Source organism: Poeciliopsis prolifica, unplaced genomic scaffold, assembly GCF_027474105.1.
Source record: "Poeciliopsis prolifica strain line A6 unplaced genomic scaffold, Auburn_PproV2 SCAFFOLD006, whole genome shotgun sequence".
NCBI classification, from domain to species: Eukaryota; Metazoa; Chordata; class Actinopteri; order Cyprinodontiformes; family Poeciliidae; genus Poeciliopsis; species Poeciliopsis prolifica.
Genome location: NW_026562381.1, coordinates 1608216 through 1630912, shown reverse-complemented (window position 1 = coordinate 1630912; position 22697 = coordinate 1608216).

Sequence of the window (22697 nt, the reverse complement as noted above, 5' to 3'; positions counted from 1 at the left end):
CTTCATCTTCACTTTCTAATTAAATGATGCAAAATAATATTTTTATTAGTTGGTGCCATTTTTTTCCTAAACCAACCAGGCACTACTTCAGTGTCGAATCTTAGTTACCCTGAACATCTTTGTTCTAAAATAATTAGACAGCAAACAGACGTTTATATTTCTGAAAGGTAGTTGGAGCAAAACTTTGGGTTTCCATGGTAAAAAGCCTCCACAGATACAACATCCAGGGTGAGAAGCAAAAGAGGAAAAAGACAAATTTATGAAAATGACTCCACCTGCCTTCCTTCTGGTCTTCTCTTTTTACTATCACATACTGAGTAATTGCAGATTTAAATTCTGCTGAACACTAATGCCATTTATGACTAACAGGCATGACAAAAGTGAGACGTACCTGGAGAGACAAAAGCTAAAATACAGCCTATGCTTAGCATATTCCACCATAAATATTAATTTGGCGAGCTAAGCTAAACGTAGTGGGTTTAAATTAAAAATAAAACAGCTTATTAAACAGACCAGCTACAAATCAGTTCATCTGGAAGGAAGCTGAGCATCAGCAACACTGAAAAGTAATAATGGGAAAATACATGAACTCAAAAATAGAAGAGTTGAGTCAAACTTCCTGCAAACAGAAGACAATTCATATAATAAACTGACAGTTTTTAACTTATTGAACCACAAAGTGAAAGGCAGTGTACATTCATAAAAAGATTAGATCTGAACCATGATATCAGTGTTGACATATCTGATACATGTAACTTCTGGTTTCCTCATAAAAATGTGTGATCAAATCTTGTACTTAACATGGTAGTGCAAAAATATTTCTGTTCATATTCCTGAAAATCTATGAAAACATTTTATTTCATGGCATAATGTTCTTTTGTTTGTATTTTAGCTTTTATCTTAGAATAAATAGAGAAGAACACTGCAGAATTTTAAGGGTATGTATTTACATGCAGTTTTTCACCTGCTATCAGATTCAACTGTTTCTGTTGTGAACATAAGCAGAGTGCAGCCTTCAGAAATCAAAAACCTTTTCTTATAAACGTCTTTCAAGCTGACAGGTGGTGAGATTTTGGTATTGAAAAAGATGTCTTCCAAAGTGTTTGTCGAACTTTTGAACTCCTAATACTTGAGCATTACTTGTGTTTTCGTGTATTTATTGGTGCAGGCAGCAGAATTTCTTATTCTGTTTGCTTAGTTCATCTTGTCTGCTTTTATTCACTGCCTTAGACATCAGAAGAGATCTTTGGAATCAAGGTTTTTCAGAGATTGAGGCATGTACTTAACAAATATCTTCACTGAGACAACAGCAGTGGGTTTCTCCTTCTGCTACGTCGTTCATAGGTTAACAAGCCAGTCGGTTTTCTTCCATTTGTGATTTTGAAAGGAATGTTCTTCATAGAACTGATTAAAAATACTTTTACTGTTGAGATTTTTCTAATTATATAAGATGCATGCGTGAATATCTTCAACATAAAGTTACCATATGCCCTTTTGGTACATTATAATACAAATTTTACAGTTACACGGAAGTCAACAAATGTCTGATATAAGAAAATGTTTTTGCATCTCAAAGTTTACATCAGTATTGTACATAGACATCATTGTTATATAATTTGTACAAGCCTGTAAGGCAACAGCAGCAATAACCCAATAAAAACGTCACTTCATTGAATGCAGACACTTTGTCTGCTGTGGTGCAGATTTGCTCACATCATGATGCTGAATGCTTGAAGTTCTTATTGGTTATCTTCACACAGCAGGTAAATGCGACCCAGCTTTTATTTTTTTTATCTTTGTGCAACTCTTTTCCGACTTTTAGTTGTACATTTTAAATTTGTACAATTAAAAGATGCTGTTTTTAGTTGTACTTTCATTTTGTACACTTTTCTTTTAGTTGACAGTAAAGTACAACACTGTCTTAAAATCAATCCGTAGATGGTGGCATCCACTATTACTTCTGTAAACAGTGTGACGCTGTTCTTCTTCTGCGCATCTGGGTTGCTTTGGAGTTATAAACCGTTGACACAAACGTCTAATTGTGGTCACATTTTATTTGGAATCAAATTCCAGCAAAAATGAGAATTGAGCATCAAGACCTGCTGTGTGAACGTGTTATGTGTGCCTTACTTTTTAACATTTTGTTAAAAAGAATCCAGTTCGAACCCAGAAAACCTAAGAGTCAGAACAAAATCTGAACAACTGACAAAATGTGAAGTAAAAATGATAATAAAAAAAGAACTTCAGTTGCATTTATTTCATTACATGGATCGTTATCAAGGGTTTAAATTACAGCTTTATTTGTAGTTTCTGACTGAACTTATTAAAAAACAAAAATCTGTTTTTTGCCAGTTGTGCCAATAAACTTGTCCACTTGCAGCATTACTGGTAGTCAGGATTGAATCTTTTTTTAATGCCAGCTTTGAATTAACAAGCCTTATTTATTCTTTAAAGAATATATTTATTGCTTTCAGCATTTCTCTTTGTTTCAATCATTGAGCCATCCAGCATTAACCATGCAGCTGCAAAAAACAAAAACCAGAACCAGAAGAAGCTGCTGTCAGCTACGTCTCATTAAAAGAAAATGTTATTAAAGAATAACTTTAATTGGTTTCTGTGTTCAGTTCCTGCAGACACCAGTTGATCAGCACACCATCAGTGAAACTCTTCAGGATTTCTCCGCTACTTGAAAAGTTTGAATTTTACAGCTTGTTTGTCGCTGCTGCTTGATATATATGGAGCATCTGACAAAAGAACAGCACATTTCTCATTTCTGTACATTTTTGTTTTTTTAAGTCTGAGTGTATTCACATAAATACCAACCGATCCCAATGAAAGTCTGAATACAAAACTACTTTATATTCTTCTGCTTGAATGACTAGAGAAATGTGAAAATGATTCTGTCTGTGTCTGAAAGCAGTGATTTAAATCTTATCAAAAATCCATTAGGAAGAAATGTGACTTGTTGGTTTCAGATGATGTAAATATGTGTAACTGCATGGAAAGTTCTGTCAGAATTGATCTCTGAGCTCATTTAGAAAAAAACCCGATCATGCCATGATTGATCTGAAGCTAATTTTTAGCTGCAGTCTTTTAAATTACTTTACTTTTGCAACTACACAATCCAGGAAACATCTTTTTCTTGACTTTTCAATGATTTTTTTGTCTCTGTAGTGAATGATTTGTAAAATGTGAGCCAGGTGAAACTAATCATGCCTAACCAGGAGACAAGATGCACCAATCAAGAACCCGAAAATTCATGTTAACTTGTACCACCCTTTTTTTTTTTTAGCGGTCACAAAAGAACTTCTGTCGCTTTTTAATTAATTATCAGGTTGTCCCACTTATCACAGTGGAGCCTAATTAAACTCCCCATTTGCATTTGTGCTCAATGGACGTTTGATTAATACAGGCCTTTGTGGATAATTTGGATAATATGTACCACCAGAAGCAGAAAATACATTTGTTCTCTGAATCATAAATTTGAGTTTCTGAATGATCATTAGGTTGAATCAGTACAGTCTGTTCATTTAGGCTTCAATCAGTTATTTTAGTTGCTCTGATCAGCAAGAGCGTCGCCTAAATCAACCGGGTTTGTCCCAAAGCTGCAAAACTGAAGTTAAAACACAAACTGCAGGGGAGCAAAAGCACACTCTCAGCTCTGACATCTGAGCTCTCACAGTTAAGTTTGACACTGTGTACAAAGTGCTAAATTACCTGCCAAATACCCAGATATCCCACCTCCTATTTTCTGCAATGCATGGGGTGCAATTCACACCTGTGAAGTGGGTTTATTTTCCCACTCAGTGTCTGCCTGTGCTGTGAACCCCGGTGTGCACAGAGAGCACGGAAGAATTTCAGCAAAACCTTGAACAGAGCGAGCGCTGAGCTGCACCCTGGCATGTTTTAAAGGATACTCTTTGTTTTCTATTACTTCCACTATGCCACAGCTATTTACTTGTGCAAAGTTCAACAAGGTGATATTTTCTAAATCATTTAATGTCAACACAAAACAGAAAAGTTTTTATCCAAGAGGCAAATTTACCAGTTTGGACTCCATGAGGAAGAAAATTTCCTTTTGCAATCTGACAAAAAGATCGATTAACAATCCTTTTTTTGACAACCTGATTTCCTGATGTCTTGATGAGAAACACACAAAGCTACATTTTAGCAGGTAAAAATGCAACCTTTATACGTCACAGGATATTATAATTTTTCATTTAATAACTTTCAGACTGAACAAGTGAAAACATGGGAACTATTTGGAGAGCTAGAGACTGTTTACACCTTGAAAACTATAACAAACAAACTTTACTCTGGAGTACCTAAACTTTCTGAACAACCATGAAAATTTGTATCACTATTTTCTGTAGAGTGAAATAAACTCAAAACGACACAATACTTTGTGTTTGTTTATCACATAAATGATCAATAACATTAAATTTTATGGTTGCAGCTTGGCAAAAAAGTGAAAACTTTCAACTTTTCAAAACATTAAGCTGAAATTAAAGTTACATTTGTGATTTAACGTGTTTTCAGAGACTGCTTTGAACGAAAACTGCAGCAAGTGCGGCTTCCTTGTGTTCACAAATTGATAAAGAGAAATGTCATCGTGGCTGATGAGGCAGTTTGGTTTTGTCAATTTGCTCTGGTTTAATTGGCATCGTAGCAGCATCTGTTCCCTTCAAGCAGCGACGGTTGAGGTTGGAAGTCTTTAAGCGACTGGAGAACCAATCATGTTTTATCTAACTCGTGTGGTGGAGCAGGTGACGACCCGTTCTTGTGCGAAAACTTCAGGTTCTTTAAATTGTATTTGTAAAATGAGTTTAGAGGGTTTGTTTTAACGTAATCAAGAAATGTGTAAGAAATGGAAAGGTAGTCACGATATTATTAAATAGCAAAAATATTCGTGCGAAGTGAAATATGAAGAAGTTTCTCTTCCTCGATGTGGTGCACATGTTATGAGATATGTTTAAATTATGCAATAATTCAAGAAGCTCTGTTGCAAGAAAATACATATTTAATAATACAAAAATTATGAAATGCGGTGCCACTCTCTTTTTTTTTTTATATCTTGATCGAATAATGGACCCTTGTCCATTTGCATTGCAGAATATAAAAAGTTTTCTGTAAAACTTAACTTTTTTTTCAAAGCATATTATAACTAGTAGGTATAAACTTTTCAAAGGCTGCGAGGCATTATAATAAATAAAAAAATAGATTTGTTTAAATTACATTATTGAAACAAATCAACCTTTTGCAGTTCTTTAGATGCTCATACTTTTTTCAATTTGATCAGATAAAAAACATGTTCTCTAAAATGTTCAATGTTGGATCTAAAAACCACCAAAAGTCCTTTTAGGTCAGTGTGTTTGCAATGTTTATTTTAATATTTATAGCAGCACGTTTGACTTGAGGGAAATCTGAAGGTCCATTCATCACAGTAATGAAACAAGAGCTGCCTTTTGCTTGGAGCTACTGCAGCAGATGAATTGTTGGGCTGATGATGTAACCAATTAATATCTTCTCTCATCAAAAGTTGCCTAATTATATTTTATGACTGGGTATGCAACATATAATTAGTCAGGGCCATGATGCTTAATCTTGGGTAAAGACGAGTGGTCTCAGTAATGTGTCCGTCATCAACAGTCTGTGTGACATTAAAGGAAGTTTAATGCTATGCATTAAAGGAAGTTGATGCTAAGCCACTGCCTGGCTGAACAGGGGAATTAGAGAAAGAACTGAAGGTCCTTTGATCGGATTACTGTATCTAAGTGTTTATGACTCAGGTGCTCCACCGTCTGAAGTCTAAGCTATTATTTCCTCTGATTGCTGCATTGTCAGTTCACTCTCTCAGCTGATGGTGAGACATTCTGGTGACAGAGTGAAGCAAAACTTTTTACTCCCCAACTTAATGACACGGCCAGATTAGTGGTGCATATTTAGCGGGATGCCAGATGATACGAACATTGTTCCAGGCTGTGCTCTCTGCAATCCACCCCGACTTCAAAAACTGCCCCCGTTTCAGAAATTTATTAAGGGATTTGTATTTCTAATGACACCTGCACCCTGCTACCAGAGCAACGTAAATAATCCCATCACAGAGTCCCCACTCATCAGCGACAGGCTAATCCCTTGTTTAAGGCAGTAACACCGACCCCACCCATTAATACTGCCCTCATAAAGACACGGCTTTACATATATTATAGAGTTATAATGTGGCGAACGCTTACAGCCGAGTCGAGAAATCTTTCTCTCTGCTCCAAGAACATGTCACCTCTGCTGGTTTTTATAAAGGGTTTTGCCTCAACACGTCACACAGCTTTCACATGCATGGAAAAAAAAACAACAACTTTAAACTCTTAACATACTGATGTATTAAGATGAAGTTAGGGGAGTAAAAAATAAAACCCAGTCAAAAGGTTTTAGTACTGGGGGTGAAACATCATAAAAAGCATAATTTGGCCGCAAAAAGTGAGAATACTTTTGTTAAAGCACATTAAATATCAGCTAAATAGGTTTTGATTCACTAATGCAGAACTAAACCAACAAAGGCACCAAGATTTCATAACTTTCCTCCTTGTCTAAAATCTAATTGGGTTTCCTGGGAAAATGTTGATGGCCTTAAAATAAATCAATGTTATTGCAGTACCACCTTTTCTTAAGGCAAGAAAAATCTTACATTTACCTTAAGTGAACTTCTTTACTGGTGAAATGCATGTATAAAATATAATACTGAGATTTTACAATTTCCCTTTTCTTCTTGCAAGTTTGTCATGTTTCAGTGTTTCAGAGCATCAAACAAATTTAAATACTAATCAAAGGCAACACAAATAAACACAAAATGCAGTTTTTAAATGAAAGTGTGCATCATAAAGATAGTAACTTTGGTTTTAAAAGTATATAACTAGTTTAAAAATCATTTTTCTGAATAAAAGAGCATTTATAGTCAGAAAACAAGAAGCTCACATCCTTATAGCATCTCCAATGCGACAGTGATCACAGAACAAGCTTTTCTATAGAACAAAATGTTAATTTAACAGGACTCTGCTAGAAAAACATCCTAATGATTGAAAGACTTTTCCAAAATAAAGCCTCAGATTTAAGGGAAAGAACAAACTATTGATGGGGATGAGAAGAAGACAGTTTATTAAACCACTTAGACAATTAGCTTGAGAACCAACGACACTATAAGTCATAAAGTTCATCAAATAAAACAAACTTTTATTTGTGTTTTACAGATAATTAGCTCCAACTTTGTTGTCTTTTGTTCTCAGTGTCTGAGCCAAATGAGGGTAGTGTGTTTCCTTGCCTGATATTTCATTTATTTACTTTTAGACATTAGTTTATACTGTATATACTGTACATTCATAATCTATATGCTTACAGTGTAAGTATATTTTAAAAACTTAAATGTGTGTTTGTAATATATATTTTGATTCTCTGCACAGATGCAAACTGCATGTTGTTGTATTTGTGACATGACAATAAAGTTGAAATCTATTCTATTGTTGGAGAAATGTTAGCGTTGACGGCCGTGACAATGCTGGTCAGAACTGGAGCAGTAATAGTTTATCGAGGATCAACACTCTTGTGTTTCAAATTACAAATGACAATTGTCATTTTTTTCTGTAATGGATTAAAGACAGACTTTTAAATACCTCCGTACGTAGTTGGGTTTTTTTTTTACCTCTACAAGCAACTTTTTCAGGTTGCATTTCTTCTCACTTCTTTCTCTTTACTCTCTTTACTTAAAGCAAGACACAAATATTCACTGTATGGATGTTTTCTGTATTTTAGCCAGATTTTAACATGACAAACATAACTCTTTTTTCTCTGTAGGCCCACATAATGTTACATTTTTGTCATACAAATGCATAAAGCTGTTACAAGCTTCCAGGTTGAATAAAATTTAAAAATGGAAAAGTTGCACACAAAAAAATGCTTTTCAACATTGGACTATGTTTTTAAATGAAACATTAATTTAAATGACTTATCTCCATTTTCCATATGTGTTAAAATTATACCAGTTTTGTGATTTGTATCACTCTACAGTAAATAATTCAGATTGTCCTGCATGACAAGCTGAAATAAAACTAAAGAGATACTTCTACTGATTTCAAGCTGTGGTATCTCTATTTATGCAAATAATTATTAGCCTATTAGTGGAGTGCACACACAATAATTTGGTTAGAATTGATTATTTAATTGCACATGAAAAAAAAACCAGAAAGTCCTTTCCAAAAACAGATGACTCAAATATGAAAATGAACCCAACATTCCCAGCAGATGATTAAATCAATTTGTACCGGTGTAAACACACTGCGAACATGTTTTCAAACAGAAGCTGCAGCTGCATTCATATTTTGTAGGACAATGTAAACTGTCGGTTTATTACGTCTTATTACAACAGCAAAATGAGCCTAAATTGGTTAATTTATGTTACTTTTTCTTGAAATATTCCTCAGAGCATCCAGACAATGATTGCAGGCTCAGACCGAAGCGTCATCAGAGTCAATTTCCAAACTTGTAATTGCTTTTCACTTCCATCCTGTAATGGCAGGAGCCTAAGAACCACAAAACATTTGCTGACTTCCTTTTCTGTTGGGAGAAAATTTACACTTCGCAGCATTGCGACTCAATGCTGGTCAGAACTGGAGCAGTAATAGTTTATCGAGGATCAACACTCTTGAACTTCATTTCAGTGAAGTGCAATAAGACCAACTGAGATATACTTTAGATGTAGAGCTATACCTACAAATATTTCTCCTAAACAATGCTGTGATGCAGCATCGTTAGCAATAAGTATTTCCCTGTTACAATGTTCTTCTATCACAGGGAAAATAATGTGGCAAAAATCAAATTCAAACCCTGAATCACACGCCACAGATTGACGTCATGACCGTCTGAACCAAAGTCTTTGAATGGATGCTGTCTGTAATTTGGTCAAGAATCCCTTTCTGTCTTGCAGACTGTAAGAACGAACCAGTTAGAGCAGGTTAGATTATCATTTCTGCCTTTACCCCTCTACATCTATCCCTCCATCTTTTTAGATGTAGGTTTTATCATAGACTGAAGACGAGGGTTCATTGACAATGCAGCCACATGAGGTGAAAAGAAAAGTATTAGTCCCCGTGCTTTTTTTAAAGACATAGTCTTCAAAAAAAAGCGACAAGGATTGACCTTGCCACTCGAGGGGCCTTTTTAAAAAAGACAAAAGTCTTTAAAAAAGAGGCCATGTCACTAATACTTCCCTTTTCCATCTCTTGTGGCTGCGCTGTCAACAAACCCTCTTCTTCAGTCTATGCTAAAGCCTACATCTACAAAAGTAAATGTAGAGAGAGGGTAAAGGCAGAAATGATAATCTGGCCTTCCTCCAAGAGGTTCGTTCTTACAGTGAGCCTGCAAGACAGAAAAAGGATCAGTAAAGGTCGCAAATGGCCTACATTCAAAGACTCTGGTTCAGCCGATCATTGACGTCAGTCCGTGACGTCACAGTTCTATTTACGTACAGTCGTTGACGTCACAGTTCTATATACATACAGTCTGTGACGTCACAGTGTTTTAATGTAGGCCCATTATGGGTGAACAGACGTCCCCGATTTCCGGAAAAGTTCCCGATTTTAGCATTTTATGAATGAGAGGAACATAGATCGTTATTACGGTGGCCGGAAACTTCATTGCCCTTTTCCACCGGCTCGGCAGGGAGTGGTAAAAAGCGTGTTGCGCGCAACCATAGCACTTACGGTAGCTGCTCGCTCCTGCTAACGTTACAGAGAAGAAGACGTTGGTGCTTCACAGCCAAACAGCCAATAAACGTCAAGAAAAGCAGCGCGCGCTGCCAGAAAAAACAACAAGCAGGAAGAAGAGAGCTCGAGTTTTTCACCAGCTGACCTGATTCGGTACGTGTGAACAACGTGTTTTGTTTGAACTGGGCTAATGTTTGCCGTCATAAAGATTTGAATCAATAAAATAAAGCTAAGCTTTATTAACAAACACATCAAGACGACGAACAGCTACAGAATTAGCCAGAGTGAGAGAAATCGCAACATGAAGATGTTTTGCAATTAACTGGCCATCATCGGGTCGTATTTTCCAAGTGTAAAGCAGTGCATAAGTGTTCCAACAGAGGGTGCTGTTGTTTTCTCTAAATGCTGGCACTACCGCAATTCTGACATGTTTGTCCTGCCGGGACACCGTAGTCGCGGGGATTTTTGTGCGTGAGCTGCTGTATTCCTTACGGTGTGTTTACCGCCTGTACGGTAAGCAGCGGCTCTGCTAGCCCGGTGTAAGATATACATTACATTAATATGCTGAGCTGGTGATGTTTGATTATTTTGTAAAAAGAAAACTATTGAATGCTGACGGTGTTTACTGTTTGTAAGATGGTCGAAATAAACGCGCCAAAGTCTCCCCACAACGAATAGCCTTGTGTCCGATTCCTCTCCTGCACGGAACACAACAAACACAACGCAGAGTCCATTGGGTGTCTTCCACCAGCTGCAGGTTTCAGATGTTAGATATGACTTTATACATATAAAGTTTCTCACAATAAACGGAATCACTCAATGACAAAAACTGAACATGAATTGAAACTGATGAGGATGGAGATTATCTCTACTCTTGGTTTAGAACAATTTATTTATTTATTTTGCTCAATATGGCATTTTGAGATTTCATCAATTGATGAAAAAGGTTCATATTTATACTAAGATTTTTCTAGAAAGAATCCAGCTTTTCATCTCAAAATTACTAAATTCTAAAAGAAACATCTAATTTTTTTTATTAAATTGTACATTTTCAGGATGTCATATCAATTCTAATGTTTTTGTAGGCTATCATGATATGTCTCTGTCTAAGAATGATAAGATATGAGACAGGAGAAAAATATTCTGATAAACTGAATGAATGATGAAAATGGGAAAACTGAAAAAAGCTAGAATGAAATATGAAGTATAAACATATTTAATATCTAATATCTTACATTTTAAGTGTTTCTCTTTACTATTGTTGTGGTGTTTTTTAGTTTTTCACATAATCTTTTCTGCTCTTATTCTATCTATTGACGTCAGTCCGTGATGTCAGTCCGTGACGTCACCGTTCTATTTACATACAGTCTGTGATGTCACCGTTCTATTTACATACAGTCGCTGACGTCACAGTTCTATATACATACAGTCTGTGACGTCACAGTGTTTTAATGTAGGCCCTTTATGGGTGACCAGACGTCCCCGATTTCCCGGAAAAGTTCCCGATTTTAGCATTTTATGAATGAGGAAAAACATAGATCGTTATTACGGTGGCCGGAAACTTCATTGCCCCTTTTCCACCGGCTCGGCAGTGAGTGGTAAAAAGCGTGTTGCGCGCAACCATAGCACTTACTGTAGCTGCTCGCTCCTGTTAACGTTACAGAGAAGACGAGCATCGCAGCCAACAGCCAATAAACATCAAGAAAAGCAGCGCGCGCTGCCAGAAAAGACAACAAGCAGGAAGAAGAGAGCTCGAGTTTTCACCAGCTGACCTGATTCGGTACGTGTGAAACAACGTTTTGTTTGAACTGGGCTAATGTTTGCCGTCATAAAGATTTGAATCAATAAAATAAAGCTAAGCTTTTATTAACAAACACATCAAGACGACGAACAGCTACAGAATTAGCCAGAGTGAGAGAAATCGCAACAGGAAGATGTTTTGCAATTAACTGGCCATCATCGGGTCGTATTTTCCAAGTGTAAAGCAGTGCATAAGTGTTCCAACTGAGGGTGCTGTTGTTTTCTCTAAATGCTGGCACTACCGCAATTCTGACATGTTTGTCCTGCCGGGACACCGTAGTCGCGGGGATTTTTGTGCGTGAGCTGCTGTATTCCCTACGGTGTGTTTACCGCCTGTACGGTAAGCAGCGGCTCTGCTAGCCCGGTGTAAGATATACATTACATTAATATGCTGAGCTGGTGATGTTTGATTATTTTGTAAAAAGAAAACGATTGAATGCTGACGGTGTGTTTACTGTTTGTAAGATGGTCGAAATAAACGCGCCAAAGTCTCCCACAACGAATAGCCTTGTGTCCGATTCCTCTCCTGCACGGAACACAACAAACACAACGCAGAGTCCATTGGGTGTCTTCCACCAGCTGCAGGTTTCAGATGTTAGATATGACTTTATACATATAAAGTTCTCACAATAAACGGAATCACTCAGTGACAAAAAAACTGAACATGAATTGAAACTGATGAGGATGGAGATTATCTCTACTGTTGGTTTAGAACAATTTATTTATTTTTTTGCTCAATATGGCATTTTTGAGATTTCATCAATTGATGAAAAAGTTCATATTTATACTAATATTTACTAGAAAGAATCCAGCTTTTCATCTCAAAATTACTAAATTCTAAAGAAAACATCTAATTTTTATTTATTAAATTGTACATTTTCAGGATGTCATATAAATTCTAATGTTTTTGTAGGATATCATGATATGTCTCTGTCTAAGAATGATAAGATATGAGACAGGAGAAAAATATTCTGATAAACTGAATTAATGATGAAAATGGGAAAACTGAAAAAGCTAGAATGAAATATGAAGTATAAAACGTATTTAATATCTTATATTTTACATTTTAAGTGTTTCTCTTTACTATTGTTGTGGTGTTTCTTAGTTTTTCACATAATCTTTTCTGCTCTTATTCTATCTAGACCTCTCTGACCATGTGGCTGATGGATCTTCACCAGACAGAAGAGGATTTTCGGGTCCAGAGATGAGCTCATGTTGGTGGACTTCCTGACCAGAGTTTACTCATCTCAAACACACACAGTGTCCTCACATATCAACTACATAACTTTACACACACAACTCACGTATTTATGCACACATATGTGTCCATTCGGGCACAACATCCACATGTGGACAAAGTTTGTTGGTATCTTCTGTTAAAGACTGAGAAACCCACAGTTGTCACTGAAACAACATGAAACTGACAAAAGTGACAAATGAAGATTTACTGAAAATTAACCAATAAAAAAATCAGACTTTGTTTTTGAATTGAGGTTGAACAGAATAAGAAAATGACAGACTAAGATGACTGCAGTTGCACAGATTATTCTGAAACTTAAGGTCCACAGGACTGGAACCATTCAACCTGGCTGTGGCCGCAGGAAGAACATTAATGACAAACTCAAGAGATTTATGATATGAATGGTTACTAAGAAAGAGTTCAGAAAGTAAAGGTGAACTCCAAGGTCAAGGTGGGCTTCATGTGAGATGACCAAGGATGTCCAAAGAGGAAAGCAAATAATTAAAAAATGAGGCTAAATTTACCACAGAGACCTTTGGACAGAAGAGACAAAAGGTCCATCAGCTCTAAGGTCACAGACACCAAACTGCTAATAAGTTTGAACTACCATCATTTTAATTGAGCCAGAATTTATATCAGTTACTAGAAATATTACTACTGTGTGGAGAGATGCGCTGCTGCTGTTTGATTTTTAATGTTTTAAGTATTAATAAATATGTAAACCATAACTGTCCCAGTTTCTTCATTTTATCTTGATAAATTTGCTCTTTGTCACTGAGCGAGAAATGTCCAAAGATTTAGTCTTGGAAATCTGGTCACCTTTCATGCAAATGAACAGAAAATGTTCATGCTAATGAAAGGTCTAAGTTTCTACTGAATGTCTAATAAAAGTTAGTGTTACTTAGGGTTAAATGTCTAAACTAAGGTACTAAAGATTTAAAATTAACACTAATCCCTTTCCTGTTTCGCAGGCTGGAAGAACTAACCAGTTAGAGGAAGGTTAGATTATCATTTCTACCTTTACCTCTTTCTGCATCTATCTTTTTAGATGCAGGTTCTAGCACAGTCTGAGGAAGAGGGTTCGTTGACAAGTCCAGCCACATGAGACGAAAAAGAAAAGTATTCGTGCCAAGGCCTCTTTTCTTAAAGACGTAGTCTTCAAAAAAAGAGGCCCCTCGAGTGGCAACTCAAACCACGTCTTTTTTTAAAGACTAAGTCTCTAAAAAAAGGACCGAGGCACTAATACTTTTCTTTTCCGTCTCATGTGGCTGGACTTGTCAACGAACCCTCGTCCTCAGTCTGTGATAGCACCCGCATCTAAAAAGATGGAGGGGCAGATGCAGAGGGAGGTAAAGGCAGATGATAATCTCGCCTTCCTCTAGCTGGTTCGTTCTTACAAACAGCCCGCAAGAGAGAAAAGAAATTAGCGACCAAATGGTGGCGAGGGCCGACATTCAAGGACTCTGGTTCATACGTCATGACGTCATCTGTGACGTATGATCAGGGCTTTGAATATGCAACAGGATCACGTGACCAGATGAGCCAATCAGTTGGAGGTGACGTCACAGCTCAATTTACATACAGCATTTGCATGCGGGCACTTTTACTTTGAATAATTCTACATACTGAAGAAAAATGTGTTAAACGTTCTGTTATTTGTATTCTTATGTATTTCCAACCTTTTTATAAGCTATCTTTGAATAAAACCGACGTGTAAAACATGAAAGTACGTTATTCCACGTTGAAAAATGTTTTATAATTATGGGTCATGTTTTGAAATAAATTCCTCTTTTTAAATCATTGTCTCTTTATTAGATGTTTATTTTCCAAAGACTTTTTAAAAGTTCCAAATAATAATATGTCCACCTGATTAGTATTAATCTTAGATAGAGCTCTTATAAAACTGAAAAAATGCAATGGGAGAATTGATATTTAGAACCTAACACAGAAAATCTGTGACAGCACTCACTAACACAGATTCACATTCAGATACTGGATGTGAAGCAGTTTATCTGCAGTCAGGGAATATTATCAGATTTAACCATACAAGAGGTTAAACTTGTTTTTATTTTTTAAATCACTGACCATAACATTGACTATTGCATATGTTGCAGGTCCCGGAAGTCAGGACTACTGTAACAGTAATGATACAACCTGGAGGACAAACAAACAGGAGTCAGTGTGACCAGTGTACTTCTGCTTTGTGTGTGTGGTGATCGGACAAACCACAAAGCACCAAGTCTGGGTTTGGAGGCGGTCTCCGTTTATTAATCTGTCAATCGGGAGATATTAGCATTAGCACATAGCATGTGCTCCAGTTCTCCCGCCCGATCTATACAATGTAATAATGCTATAAAGGCGTAAAAACTCAAATGAAAATATCCAAACACATATAATCAACACAGATGGAAAAATAAACATTTTAAGAATATGAATGAATGGGTTCCAATGAACCACAAAACTTGCCTCTCTCCAGTGGAACGAATGACAAAAGGGAAGAGGAAATGAATAATTTAACATTTATAACAGTCCTGAAGGACCTTGAACAAGAGAAGAAGAAAGTAAGGCGGAGCTGCAGGACCAAACCTCCCATAGCAGACACAGAAGAACTCAACAACAGCCAGATGCAAACGGACAAATACATTAAAGAAAACATTTTGTGTAAATATATAACTATTAATATAGACCCAGTTACATCAGCAACGACGGTCGCAGCGCTGTCTTTAATGTCCAGATTGCGTTTTTTATTGAACACACAAAACTCCCATATTACACAATATCAATGCTTTGCACTGCAACTGGTCCACCTCCATCACAGGCAGTAATGAACTTCAGACATCAGGCCGCCCAGAATGAAGACAACCATGGCACGAACCCCAGACAGGACAAATTAACACGAAGCTTCACTGCATTCTAACTGAATATCATTCAAACAAAGCAAAATAAAACTTCTCCAAAATGTAGACGTTAAATATAACGGCCCAGTATGGAAACGTTAGCAAATAACAGTCCGACATTGAGAAATAACGGTCCTGAGTGAGCCAGCATGCTGCTAACGTTACCCTCGGTTGATGAACTGGCAAAACGGAGCACAGAAACCGAGACTCAATTATATATTTAGGTCAATCATATGCAGGCACCTGACAGAGAAGTTTCGGTGGGGTATTTTCACCACATACTGACCTCCAGGACAAACAAACAGGAGTCAGCAATGACGACTGTAGCGCTGTCTTTAGTGTCCAGATCGCGTTTGGGCAAACCGGAAGTCCATCCCAAAACCAACCTGGAAGCGACGCCACTCCAAACAAAGGTTCCGCTTCGCCACTAACGCTCCCGTTCCCACCTCAAAAAGCATTAATTCCACCAGATGAACATGCCTAACTGCAAACAAAATGTAATTTGTTAATTTTTTTTTATTTTAGAAAATAGAAGAAATTGTACATAAAATATTTCAGTTATTAGTGTTGTATAGTAACTAAGTAAAAATACTTCACTACTCTACTGAAGTATATTTGGAGTACTTCATAATTTTCCTCGAGTATGAAAATATTTGATAACTTTCACTTTTACTTCACTATATTTCCGAACTTAGTTGCATACTCCGATGCATTTTCAATGTGTGGTTTAGTTACACGTTACAAAAAAGTGAGAGAGAAACGCAAGTGTTTTGACCCAACCTACTGATTGACTGCAACATAATCGGTAGCCGACTTTGATGCCTGGGCTTTTTTTTTTTTTTTTTTTTTTTTTTTTTTTAATGGATCTTTATTGAGAAACAGAAGACAAAACAATACAAATACAATAATGACTTCCAGCAGGGGTTATATACATAGACAGTACATCCCCATAATATTACATGAACAATTTTTTTTTTAAACAAGGTAATCACAAACAAATAAGGCAATTACATTAGTGCAATTCTGTATAAGACATATCTAATAGAGGCATATTTAAAGTGGAAATATAAAGTAACATTGACAATAAGAGATTAGTATAACAATTAGTAATAGTGTAACAGTAACTAACAAAGGCAGCAAGGGGATTCATAAATTAGGATTATATACATCAGTGGGCAATTCCATTAATATTTCAGTCAGGGATTCATAAGAGTCAATACAATTCAAAGCTTTCATATATAACTGAAATTCAGATAAAAAGATGTTAAAGACTGGGGATGATCTCAGCACTCTTTGTTTATGAATAAAGAATTTTGCCAAACAAAATATTAAGTTACAACAAAGTTCCATAGTTTTGTTTATTAATAATACTCCAAAGTTACCATATCTCTAGAAATAGATTCAGGAAGTGTGAATTTGGAACTGATCCATCTTTCTAAGCAAATCCAAAATGTTTTGGTTTGGTTGCATTCATAGAAGATGTGGTCAATCGTTTCAATATCTCGTTCACAAAAGGAGCACTTATTGTCATCAATATTAAATCGATTTTTTAATAATTCTTTGAAGGGTAAATAGCATTTAAAATTTTAAAGTGTGTTTCTTTAGCTTTAGGTTGAATAGGGAGTTTAAGATAAAGGGATCTTAACCTCTCAATTGATTTATTATCAAACTTGCAAAGAATGTTATTTCTATTTATTTTCCCAGGGAACAAAGTATTGTTTAGACAGTTTCTAATTGTGTGGTTATCAAACTTTTGGTCAGTGAATGAGATTCCATTAATAAATAAATCGGGTAATTGTGGGTAATCGGATTATATGTTATCAAATTTTTAACTTGGTTAATAAATTGGTTCGGAAAGGCATTGACTAATTTGGTAAATTCAGCTCTTGGGGGGAAGAATTGATATTGTTCACATAGTTGTTCATAGTTTACCATGCAACCATTAGCATCCATTAAGTGTATAATGGACCAAATATTCTTCTTCATCCAATCCTTGTAAAATAAGGATTTACCGCGATGTAATATGAATCTGTTATTCCATATGATAGAGGAGTGTGGCGAGTAGTTTATGTACATAGAGCATTTTCCAGTATAGTAATACTTGTTTATGGAACTCTGATAGTTTAATTGGCAATTTATGAATATTGAAATCAGCTAGAAGTACAAGTTTTAAACCACCAATTTTGTTAAATACATAATTAGGGACGCAATACCAAAATAATTGAGAATTTTTAACCCAGGATTTCAACCAATTAATCTTAAGGGTTCCGTTAAGGCTTTCAAAGTCAATTACTTTCAGACCGCCATCTTTGATTTCTTTCACCATATGACTTTTCCGTAGGTAGTGTGGCCTGTTCCTCCAAATAAAGTTCATGTTCATTTGGTTAATAGTTTTAGTTAAACTATTTGGGATTGCAGTACTATAGGTTGAGTAAATTAATCTTGATAAACTTTCCATTTTCGTAAGATAAATGCGTCCTAAGATAGAGAGGTCTCGTTGGAGCCATGAGTTAAGTTTGGATTTACATTCTTTAACCTTGTTTTCAATATTTAAAGTTGTTACCTGGGTTTTGGTTATTATAGTGCCCAAATATTTAATTTCAGATTTGATTGGAATGCTGGATATTTCTTTTAGGGGAGTGTCATGGATGGCTATAAGTTCACATTTTTTTAGATTTAGTGTTAATCCCGAAGCCTCAGAGAAAAATTTTATTTTATCAATTACAATTGGAACCTGTTTGTCATTTTTTAAGAAAATGGTGGTGTCATCTGCTAACTGGCTAATGATTAATTCTGTACCAAAAACATCTAATTTCTCAATGTTTGCACAGTTTTTAAGATAGATTGCTAACATTTCTGCAACTAAATTAAATAGATATGGGGAGATGGACACCCTTGAGGAATTCCAACATTAATGTTAAATCTGGCTGTGGTGCCTTTAGGTAGTAATACACAACTATTAGTGTTTTGATATAAACCTCTAATTAAGTTTAATAAAATTGGCTCCAAAACCAAAATGTTCAAGAACTGAGAATAAGAATTGATGTTCCACCGAGTCAAAGGCTTTATAAAAGTCAAGAAAAAGAAGAAAGCCATCGTCTTGGATTATGTCTCTATATTCAATCAGGTCCTTTACCAGCCTGATATTGTTGTGGATTGACCTTCCTTTTAAGAATCCAGATTGTGTTTCTGCAATAAAGTTTGAGATTCCTGTTTGGAGACGCATGGTAAATACGTATGTTAGTAATTTATAATCAGAATTTCTGAGTGTAATAGGTCTTCTATTTTCAATAAATCTAGGGTCTTTACCTGGTTTGGGGATACATATAATAATTCCTTGATTCATTGTAGTAGGTATAGAGTAATTTTTAAAGATATCTGTAAAAACATGAAGAAGTAACATTTTAATGTCGTCCCAAAAGTGTTTATAAAAGTTTCCCGTAAGTCCATCTGGACCCGGTGCTTTATTTATTGATAACGATTAACAGCCTTATCAAGTTCTTCTATTGTAATTTGCTTGTCACATGTTTTCTTGTAGTCATCCTCAATTTTAGGGATAAATGATTCAATTTGTTTTAAAAATTGTTAGAATGTGATTCTGAAAACTTGGAGGTATATAATTTGTTATAGAATTTAAAAATTTCAGCTGATATTAATTCTTCATTGTCAGTTTCCATATCATTTATAATTAAGGATTTGATAGAGTTCTGTTGTTGTCTTTTTTTTTCCAGATTACAAAAATAGGCCGTGTTTTTTTCTCCTTCTTCAATCCATCTCGCTCTTGATCTAATAAAAGCCCCTTTGGCCCTCTGGATATACATTTCATCTAATTGGGGTTGGAGAATTCGAATTTTTGTTTGTCTTCTATTGAAGGATTGGACTTATTGCAATATAAATTAAGTTGTTGTATAATATCTAGTTCTTTCTTTTGAATATCTTTTTTAATTTGTTTACTGAATAAGATAGAAAATTGTCTGATTTTATATTTTAAGAATTCTCATTTTTGACTCGGACTACTTAATTCAGAATTCTTAATATCTAGGATTAAATCTTTGATATTTTTGACAGTAAGTATCATTTTTAAGGAGACTACAATTACATTTCCAATATTTACTTGAATTGATTTCCAGTCTTGAGGTTTCATTTGTAAAGAAATAAGACTATGGTCAGTCAACGGTGCAGCAGATATGTCTGAGTTGATTTTATTGGATAATAATTCGTTAGATACCAGCCAATAATCAAGTCTTGATTTGCTACTTGAGCTAAACCATGAAAATTGAGTACAGTTGGGATTTAAATGTCGCCATACGTCAATCAGATTTTGTTCACTGCAAAAATTGTTAAGAGTTATGTTAGGGTAACTTGAATTATGTCTAGAGGGCCATCTATCAAGGAATTCATCATAAACAAGATTGAGATCCCCACCAATTATAACATTTTTGGTTGAATAAAGTGATTTCAGGTGATCTAAGTTCAATGATATTTCCTCAAATAATAATTTGTTTTGGGTTTGGTTGTTATAACCATATATGTTTAACAAAATAAGAATTATGTTATCCAAACAGATAGTAAGAAATATCCAGTGACCAAATTCATCCATTTTATTTGATAATATCTGACCTTTAAAGTTCTTAAGAAGAATAGCGACCCCTGCTGATCTTGAAGAACCATTACAGAAATAAACTTCATCTCCCCATTGTTTAGACCAAAAGACATTATCTTCCTGTTTAGAATGAGTTTCTTGTAAGAAAATTAAATTTGCATTTTGCCCTTTACAAAATAAAAATAAACTTTTCCTTTTAGTTAGATCTCTTAAGCCCCTTGCATTTATAGAAATGAACGAAATTTCACTTTTCAAGTTAAACATAAAAAAATCAACGACACAAGATAAAGTGTAGAACAGAATCGAGTGGGTTTACCTTAAAAGGATTGAACTATAAGTAGCAAAACTCCTGAACATAGAAAAATTATCTGAAGCCAGACATGTTATGTAGAATTATTGAGGTCTTAAGGAACAACTCGTTGTCCATCGATAAAGGCATACGGACCTTTGAAAATCGCCTTTTTCCCAGCTCTCCGTGCTTGTTCCACTTTAGGCCATACTGCCAATCTTGCCTCCCGGTCTTCTTTGCTAAGGTCCTCCGAGAACCTGATGTTGAGCTCTCTGCAGATGGGGTGCTGTTTAGTGGATCTCCAGAGTTCATCCCTGAAGATTCGACCTGTAAACTGGACAATAATCTGCCGTGGGCGGTTGGTGTTGGTCGGCCGAGGCGGTGTACCGTGTCGAGAATAAAGTCCATCTTCTCTTTCCAGTGAGGCATGATCTGCTTAACAACATTCGCAACTTTCTGTCTTGTGTCTTCCTCCTTTTCCTCTTTTAATCCGTTAATGCGTAGATTCCATCTTCGTTTGTAACGCTCTGATTCTGCCGCTTTTCTTTCAATCTCCTGAACCTTCTTTGTCAGCTCGGCATTTATAGTTTTAAGCTGTGTAATCTGAACTTCCTGTTTTACGATTGTATCTTTGCAGTCCTGAATTTCGGCGTTGTTAAACTCCACTGCTTTAGCAATATCTGCAATGGAGAGCGTGTTTCGTTTCATTTCTTCTCCAAAGTTTAGCATCATTTTCTGTAGATTCTCAACTGCTTCCAAAATTTTGGTATTGGATGCGCCTGAACTGATCTCCTCGTCCCCTTTTGTTTTCTTCTGCGGTACAGGAGGTTTGCATGGCGATGTTAAGGCGTTTTTAGTTCCTTTAGCATCAGTATCCATACAGTAGTCATGAGTAATCAAGGCCTTCTTAGCTTTGCTGTTAGCCATTATCCACGTTGTTTTCCTTTTAGCTTAGAGTTGTTTTCCCGTTATCAATGGACGTTTCAATTCAGTATTATCACTTTTAACTTACAAATATGGTCCTTTTGGTGTCTCTTCTGGACTTCCAAGATGTTTAATCATTTATTTTGGGAGTTCGCTACCCAAAGCTCATCACAGCGCGTCCGCTCTCTCCGCCATCTTTTTCGCCCCTATCTTGATGCCTGGGGCTTGTTCATCACCACCAATAGGATGCACCTGACAAACCACAAAGCACCAAGTCTGGGTTTGGAGGCGGTCTCCGTTTATTAATCTGTCAATCGGGAGATATTAGCATTAGCACATAGCATGTGCTCCAGTTCTCCCGCCCGATCTATACAATGTAATAATGCTATAAAGGCGTAAAAACTCAAATGAAAATATCCAAACACATATAATCAACACAGATGGAAAAATAAACATTTTAAGAAATATGAATGAATGGGTTCCAATGAACCACAAACTTGCCTCTCTCCAGTGGAACGAATGACAAAAGGGAAGAGGAAATGAATAATTTAACATTTATAACAGTCCTGAAGGACCTTGAACAAGAGAAGAAGAAAGTAAGGCGGAGCTGCAGGACCAAACCTCCCATAGCAGACACAGAAGAACTCAACAACAGCCAGATGCAAACGGACAAATACATTAAAGAAAACATTTTGTGTAAATATATAACTATTAATATAGACCCAGTTACATCAGCAACGACGGTCGCAGCGCTGTCTTTAATGTCCAGATTGCGTTTTTTATTGAACACACAAAACTCCCATATTACACAATATCAATGCTTTGCACTGCAACTGGTCCACCTCCATCACAGGCAGTAATGAACTTCAGACATCAGGCCGCCCAAAATGAAGACAACCATGGCACGAACCCCAGACAGGACAAATTAACACGAAGCTTCACTGCATTCTAACTGAATATCATTCAAACAAAGCAAAATAAAACTTCTCCAAAATGTAGACGTTAAAATATAACGGCCCAGTATGGAAACGTTAGCAAATAACAGTCCGACATTGAGAAATAACGGTCCTGAGTGAGCCAGCATGCTGCTAACGTTACCCTCGGTTGATGAAACTGGCAAAACGGAGCACAGAAACCGAGACTCAATTATATATTTAGGTCAATCAGTATGCAGGCACCTGACAGAGAAGTTTCG